This window comes from Rattus norvegicus, chromosome 8, assembly GCF_036323735.1.
Source record: "Rattus norvegicus strain BN/NHsdMcwi chromosome 8, GRCr8, whole genome shotgun sequence".
NCBI lineage: Eukaryota > Metazoa > Chordata > Mammalia > Rodentia > Muridae > Rattus > Rattus norvegicus.
In genome coordinates this window covers 56,090,010-56,097,076 of record NC_086026.1, presented here as the reverse complement: position 1 = coordinate 56,097,076, position 7,067 = coordinate 56,090,010, and the positions used below count along the sequence as shown (strand labels likewise).

At 44.5% G+C, this 7,067-nt stretch overlaps 1 long non-coding RNA gene across 1 annotated transcript; it reads right to left on the bottom strand.

Moving 5' to 3' along the window:
* Positions 1–1,091: 1,091 nt before the first annotated feature.
* On the bottom strand, positions 1,092–7,067 carry LOC120094369 (uncharacterized). The gene is made up of 3 exons (XR_005488711.1): positions 6,940–7,067; positions 3,020–3,187; positions 1,092–2,385 (listed from the first exon to the last, which is right to left on the bottom strand). It is a non-coding gene; the product is annotated as an uncharacterized LOC120094369 (long non-coding RNA).

Here is a 7,067-nt window from a genome sequence, read left to right as displayed (position 1 = left end):
GATCAAGTCATGTGTCCAAGATCATCAGCCAAGCTAGAATTTGAACCCAGGTCTGTATGTGCGGTATGTCTCTGTGAGTGCAAAGATCCAGAAACGTTTGAAGAGATCAGAGATGGCTCCACAGAGGTGTCAGACTCACAGGTAAAATGCCCAAGGGCAGAGAAGATGATCAGACGCACAGAAGGTCACAGGAATGCAAACTGGACAGGGTCTGACTTGTTGGAGAAAAGGTGGGGTCCGTGTGATGGCAGGAACCCAAGTCACATCACAGGAAAGTAGACTGGGTGACAGGTAGAGGATCCCAAAAGCCCAAAAAGCTACAACAAAGGGTCCAAGATAATTCTGCATGGAAGGATGTTGGAGGACTAAAGAGTAGTGGCTCCACTTATATTTCCAGAAGGCTCATTTGACAGCAGCAGGGACTGAGAGTAGAGTGAGGGTGGGATGTCCACTTTTCAAGCAAATCCAGTGGCATCATCAGCAGGGGTCAGGGGGTCACCTTAGAGTCGCAGATAGAGGCAAGCACCAGTGACTGTATATGTTCTTATGTTCTGTCTCTGAGCTCAGCCTGCTCTTGGGCCATATGGAAATCTTTCCTCTGCCTGCCCTGGTCCTTTCAGCCTAGTGCTTGGCAACCAGCACCTTCTATCTTTCTTCCTACACTGCTTCCTCTTACTGGGCCTGTCCCAGCTTCCCTCTGGGACCATGCCAGAGGCCTTTGGGGAAGGCAGCCCAACACCTACTTCCACCTGGCCACTGTTTAGATGCTAATGTCCTTCTCAATGCCACCTCCGAGGCAGCTGGACATTGGAACCAGGTCTTCGGGGATCGCCCACTGTCTTCTACCCTCCCTCCTCCTTGCCATAGCTCTGACCCCCAGCACTCTTGGCATTAGAATATTTGGATGTTGGAGTCACCACAGCATGCTCCTCCTGCAGGAGCCTGGGTGGCATTTGAGGCAAAAAGCCACAAAGCTAAGGGCTGAACTTTCAAGGCCCTTCAGTCTCTTGTCATTTCCCTACTGGGCAAAGAATTGTGAGTCCAATTGAATGATGGCAAGTGTGCAATTAGATCAAAGGTCACTGCAGAGAAAGAGCTTTGCCATTGTGCAGTGGAGAGATGGACCAGGCAGGGCCTTTTGGAACTTTTTCCTTCGCTGTTTAACCACTTGTAAGCTGAACTACAGAGAAACTCAGAATATGTTCCTCATGGGTTATAGAAAGTCTGTTGCAGGAAAGAGCCAAGTAACAACTCTGACATTCCATAGCCTACTAGCCACCATAGACAGGCACAGTCCCACCCAAAGAAGAGGGACTAAGCAGAAAACAGGAACCTGAGAGCTCAACATGATGGATTTGGTTACTCTGGGGCTGATTGTCCAATCAGCAGGAACTTCCATTCCTTCCTGTATGAGAACAGATTCCTGATGTATGTGGTGTGAAGAAGGCAATGGAAGGGCCAGTGTGAATCAAGCTGTGTAGCAGGCAGCTTTGATTTTTGGTGGGACAAGGAAGGCTGTAGAAAATGATAAGAACTTGAAGCCAGCTTTCCAAAGATGCCCTAATTGCATGCAGTGCTCATATCAAATATATAATGAAATAGTATTTAATATATTTTCATTGCATTTATGTTATATAATGCTTCATAGCACTTCACATGATTTCTATAGATTTCCATACACACTTCAACCAGCTGCAGACTGAAAATATTTGAAAAGAAACGCATCTGTATTGAACAGAGCAGACTTTTTTCCTTGCACAAGTCCCTAAATAATACAACACAGCAGCCATTTACATACTATTTAATTATATTAAATATCATAAATAATTTAGAGGTCAAAGCATCTGAGAGGATGCATGTAGGTTATGTACCAACTATACCATTTTATAAAAAGGATGATTTGACTATAAAATGCCCTCTACAGGCTTATGTTGACTACTCAGTGCCCAGCTGGTAGCTCAAATTTTAAAGGTGATGGAATGGCTAAAGGTGGGGCCTAGCTGGGAGGAAGTAGATCACAGGGGGCTGTACCTTTCTTTTGCCCCTTCCTGTTACTGCTCCATTCTACTTCCTGCCTGCTGCACCCTACCTGCCATGATGCACTGGAATCTCTGAAACCAAGAGAGGCATAAATGTTTCCTCCCTTTGTTGTCTCTGCCACGCATTGCACTGTGTCCCAGTGATGAGGTCTACAACAAAGGAGTTGATCGTCCATGTGTTGGGCATCCAGGAAGGGACCTGGAATCAATCCTCTGTGGTGGTGGTTAATCTTCATGGTCAAGTTGATTGGATTTAGAGTCACCTAGGAGATGGTGAAACATCTTCAGGGGGATTACCAGAGGGGAAGAGCCCACCTCGAGTGTTGATGGCACCATCATATGGGATCTGGATGGAGTCAAAAGGAGAAGGGACAGATCTAGCTGAGCATCTGCCTTTGTGCTCACCCCTTCTCTTTTATTTTCTCCATCACCATGTGAGCCAACCTGTTGTGCCATACTGCCCTTCAGCCACAATGGACATGTTTCTGATACCTCTCACACTGAGAACCATAGATATTCTTCCTCATTTAAATGATACTTTGGGGGTATTTTGGCCAGAGTAATGTAAATAAAGCTAATGTAGTCATGAATTCTGAGGGTAATGATATTTGTGACTGCCTTGATCCCTGGACGCTGGCTTATAAAGATCAAGAAACTATCATATTCATCTTTGATACTGTGACAAGGCAAGATAATATAAAGTTTCCTCCATCATTATTCTTGCTGAGCTCACTTCAGATTTAACTAAATTTGATCTCTTTGATGGAGAATCCCATGGAAAATTACCCAACTCTATTCTAGGAACCCAAGGTCAAGATGCTCCAGCCAATTTATCTTGGCTTCAGTTACACTGCCTGCTTGTGCAGAACTCCCTCCAGCTAACTGCTTATTGTAGCTTCTGTTAAACTGCTTGCTTCTGCAAATCCCCCTACCCCCACCCACCACAGCTTCAGAATAAGATGCCAGGATGCGGGTTTTACCTTCAAAAACGTCCCAAAACTCAGGGCTACACTGAGGTCCTTGAATAACTGTGTGTAGTCCCAGCAGCTAGAATAAAGACTTTCAACTGGCTGTAAACTATGTCTGGTCATCTCTAGTGGACTCCCCATGACACAGCTAGTCAATTCCTGTTCATTGAATCAATCCTTCTGTGGAAATGAGAATGAAAAGAAAAAAAAAACATAGTGACATTACGTACACACATTCTGCACCAGATAGCAATCCTTAAATACACACACTTCATATCAAATTGCTGCTTTCAGGATGAAGTCAAACTTCAAGAAGTTTAAGATGTATGTTTATACAGGTATTTGAACCTGTATCTGTTTGGCTCTAAAATTCATTTTTTAGTTATCTATCCAGACAGAAGCTGTAATGTATGCTTTTCTGGACCCATTTTCTTCTTACTTTAGTAAGAACCATCATTTATGAGTCATACCTCCCAAATCCCAGTCCATATATTCTGCATGAAATTGACCCCACTCTATGATTTCAGGGAGCCTTGTGACTTCGATGAGCCACCTCCCCAAAGCATGTCAGACCCCAGTCTAGAACTTTGTCCAGGTAGAGTCACACAATCCAAACAGGGTCAACATTAAGAGATGACTTTGTTGATCATTTGTTACGTCCTTTCCAGTGCTTTCCTGACATGTCCCTGTCTTCCACAGACTCTGGTACCAGCCTATGCTTTTGTAGTAAATGCCTAGCAATGCGTGTTTTTGTAGCAGACCCAGGGGTAGGAACACATAAAAACTCATGCTTTCTCCATGCAGGTTTGCCACCATCTGGGCATCCAAACTTGTTTACCCAAACACTCCAGGTACCTGAGACTGTGAGTGGCAGATTCCCTGAGGTTCCTGCACTCTAGATTTCCTGGAGGCCAATCCCTGCCTTCCTGGGATTTGCTACCTCAGCCTTTTATGGCTGTGTATTTTCAATTCCCTGCATTGAATTATTTTTTTTTCCCTCTATTTGCCAAAACTAGCTTCTGGTCCCTGACCAAACACTGATGTTATATATGTGGAATACTCACCAGGACTAATGGTGTATGGTAGCACGGGAGGTGATCCACTAAGGAAAAGCTATTTTCTTTTGGTCAAGGGAATGGAATCTACCTCTTGCCTGGGTAGAAACCTAACATTGCAGGCTACATAAAACATGAGTGAATCTAGTTGGATTTGTCGATCCCTTAGCTAAAAGGCTACTCCTCAGTAAGGTGTATTCACCTAACACTTTGCTAAAGAGATAGGAAAAATAATCATTCCCCTAATAATATAATATGCTCTCCCTTCTCAAGTCCCTGTTCTTTGTGTAACTGCTAAGGAGCTACCATGCAGCTCTGTAAGTACTGCCTGTCTTTGTAAGTCCTTGCAAAAGGAAGGTATAACTTTTCCTTCTCTCCCCCCACTCCCTCCCTTTTCCTTCTCTCCCCCTGCTCCCTCCCTCCCTTGCTCTCTCCCTCTTTCCTGTTTCTTTTGGATGGCCTCAGAGTGTATGCATGCTTTCTTTGGTGTTTCGGACTCTCCACTCTTTCTCCAAAGCTACACCCCTTTTTGCCATGCAGCTGCTTGCCCAACCTTTATGTCTAACCCAAGGATTTCTCTTCCTCTTTTACATCTCCCTCTTTCAAGAAGCTTCTGAGGCTTACGGGTTTCCTGTCTGCTATTGAGTTTTCTTCTGCGTCCATTACCCTCATAGGAGACTCCAAGACTTCCCAAAATGTCCAGTAGCAATAATTGTAAGAAAGGTCTTTCCTGGCTCTGCTAGGTGATATTGTGAGTAGCCTCAAGACAAAGGCTTAGGTCAGCTGAGATGAAGAGGAAGTAGAACCTGGTGACGTCATCTGGGCTTCTAAATCTAGCTGGCCTCTCCCACATCTGGTGGGAGAGTTGATTAGGTTTTTCTTTGTAATCGAGCCCATTCCTTGCACTTGATTAGAACTGTCAGCAAGAGCATCACCCTCCAAGTGTCCTCAGTTCTAGCTTAGACCTGTCTTCAGAGTCTCTCCCTAGTCCTCAATGTTTATCTAAGTCCTTTCCACATTCCAAAGCCCCCATAACTATGGTTCTTTAGGCCCCCCACTTCCCTTGCCTTCCCTTTTCCTGGGTGAGATTTCTTCCAAATCAGGTTAGAAGAAAGATTTGTTGCTTCTGTAACATGATTTCAAAAGCAGAACTTTTTTTTCTCTCTCTCTCCTTGCTGGGGGAAAAAAAAAAACAAAAAAAACCTCCCTCTTTCCCTACTCAACACCTGACCTTGCCCACTTAGCCCCACCCCTCTAGGTGGTATTTTAAGATTCTACAATTAGATATTCATAGTTTTGTGCATTAACATAGAACCTCTGGCCACCATTAAAATGCAAATCCCTTGGGAGAGGAAACACAATAAGGCTTAGCAGTCAGCACGGCTAATGGAAAGGACCGGATCGCCAGACTCAGATAATGAAAGTGAGACTCCCATCTCTGCTAGTGACCTCAAGCTAATTTCTCTTTGCCTCAGTTTCTTTGTTGGCAAAATGGGGACTATAGGTCTCTCTCCCCACATAAAATCTCCATGAGCCTTGATAAAGGAACATATTTGCTCACTCTGAGGTCTACTTTATTTTAGAAAGACATCACTATTGATCGAGGGCTTATTGGAGTTTGGATACCATTAAACTCTTTACATGCTTTCCCAGCCTTCTGGATCCCTATCCAAGCTGCACTGTGATTGTCTCTGACTTGGTTCAAGCCATGCTACCCTAGGCATCTACAAAATCAAGACAGAAGAATTTTCCTCTGAAGAAAGGATAAACCCTAAAAAGAGTTATCCGACCTTAAAGTCGATCATAAACCTTCATGTCCACCAAATACTAAAAAGGAAAAGCTTCTCCATCTATTCACAGAGAGATGCAAAAAAAGACTCTCCACTCATAGGTCTACACAAAGAGCTTTTGCAGAGTAGGAAAGGAGGCCATAGACAGTAAAGGAGGCCCAGGCAGGGAGACTCTATGGTGTGGAGTTTTCATTATCATAGCATAAATCTCTTTTTACTCTTCTGTTGATTCGCTGCTCTGGAACATTACAATGGTCTTCTAATACCTGAAGGGGATGAGTTCCTTTAGTGGTTCTTCAACCTGTAGGCAAGTTTCCTGCTCTCCTCTTCATTGTCTTCCTCACCCTCCTCTTTCTTTTTAGTGAAATTAACTAAAAGTTTATTGGGCCACTTTTGCCCTAGATTTCCACAGGAGACATATGTACAGCCAGATAAAAGAAAAGTCAACAAGAAATAATTTTCTAGAAGAATGTGTATCACACATGTTCTTAAGTTGCAAATGTATATTATATATGACAGAGCTCAGACATTTATAAAGTTACATATTAAACATATGGATATTCCTCTGTCTTTTCACCTGATTGTGAGTGTCCCTGTGTTCTATTGCTGCCACAAAATGTCATGATCCAAAAGCAAATCGAGGAAGCGATGGATTTTATTTGGCTTCTACTTCTATATCTCTGTTCATCACTGAAGGAAGTCAGGACGAGAACTCAAACAGGGCAGGAACCCAAAGGCAGGAGCCGATGCAGAAGCCATGAAGGGATGCTTCTCACTAGCTTGCTCCTCATGGTTTGCTCAACCTGCTTTCTCATAGAACCCAGGACCACCAGCCCAGGGATTGCCCCACCCACAATGGGCAGTCCCTTCCACCAGCCCAGGGATTGCCCCGCCCACAATGGGCAGTCCCTTCCACCAGCCCAGGGATTGCCCCACCCACAATGGGCAGTCCCTTCCCCTTCAGTCACTTAATAAGAAAATGTCATACAGCTGGGAAGACATTGTCTCAATTGAGGTTCCCTCCTCTCAGATTATACCAGGCTGAGTCAGGCTGACATAAAACTATCCAGCACAGCGAAGGACAAACCTCGGAGCAGACAGAGCCATGTGAGAAGAAAGGAAGTAGGAGCTGCTGCTGCCGGTGCTCCGTCCCCGCCATTCTCCTCAGCAGCTTTCTCAGCAAGAGCAAGGCAAACCCGGAGGCTGAGGGAGGCT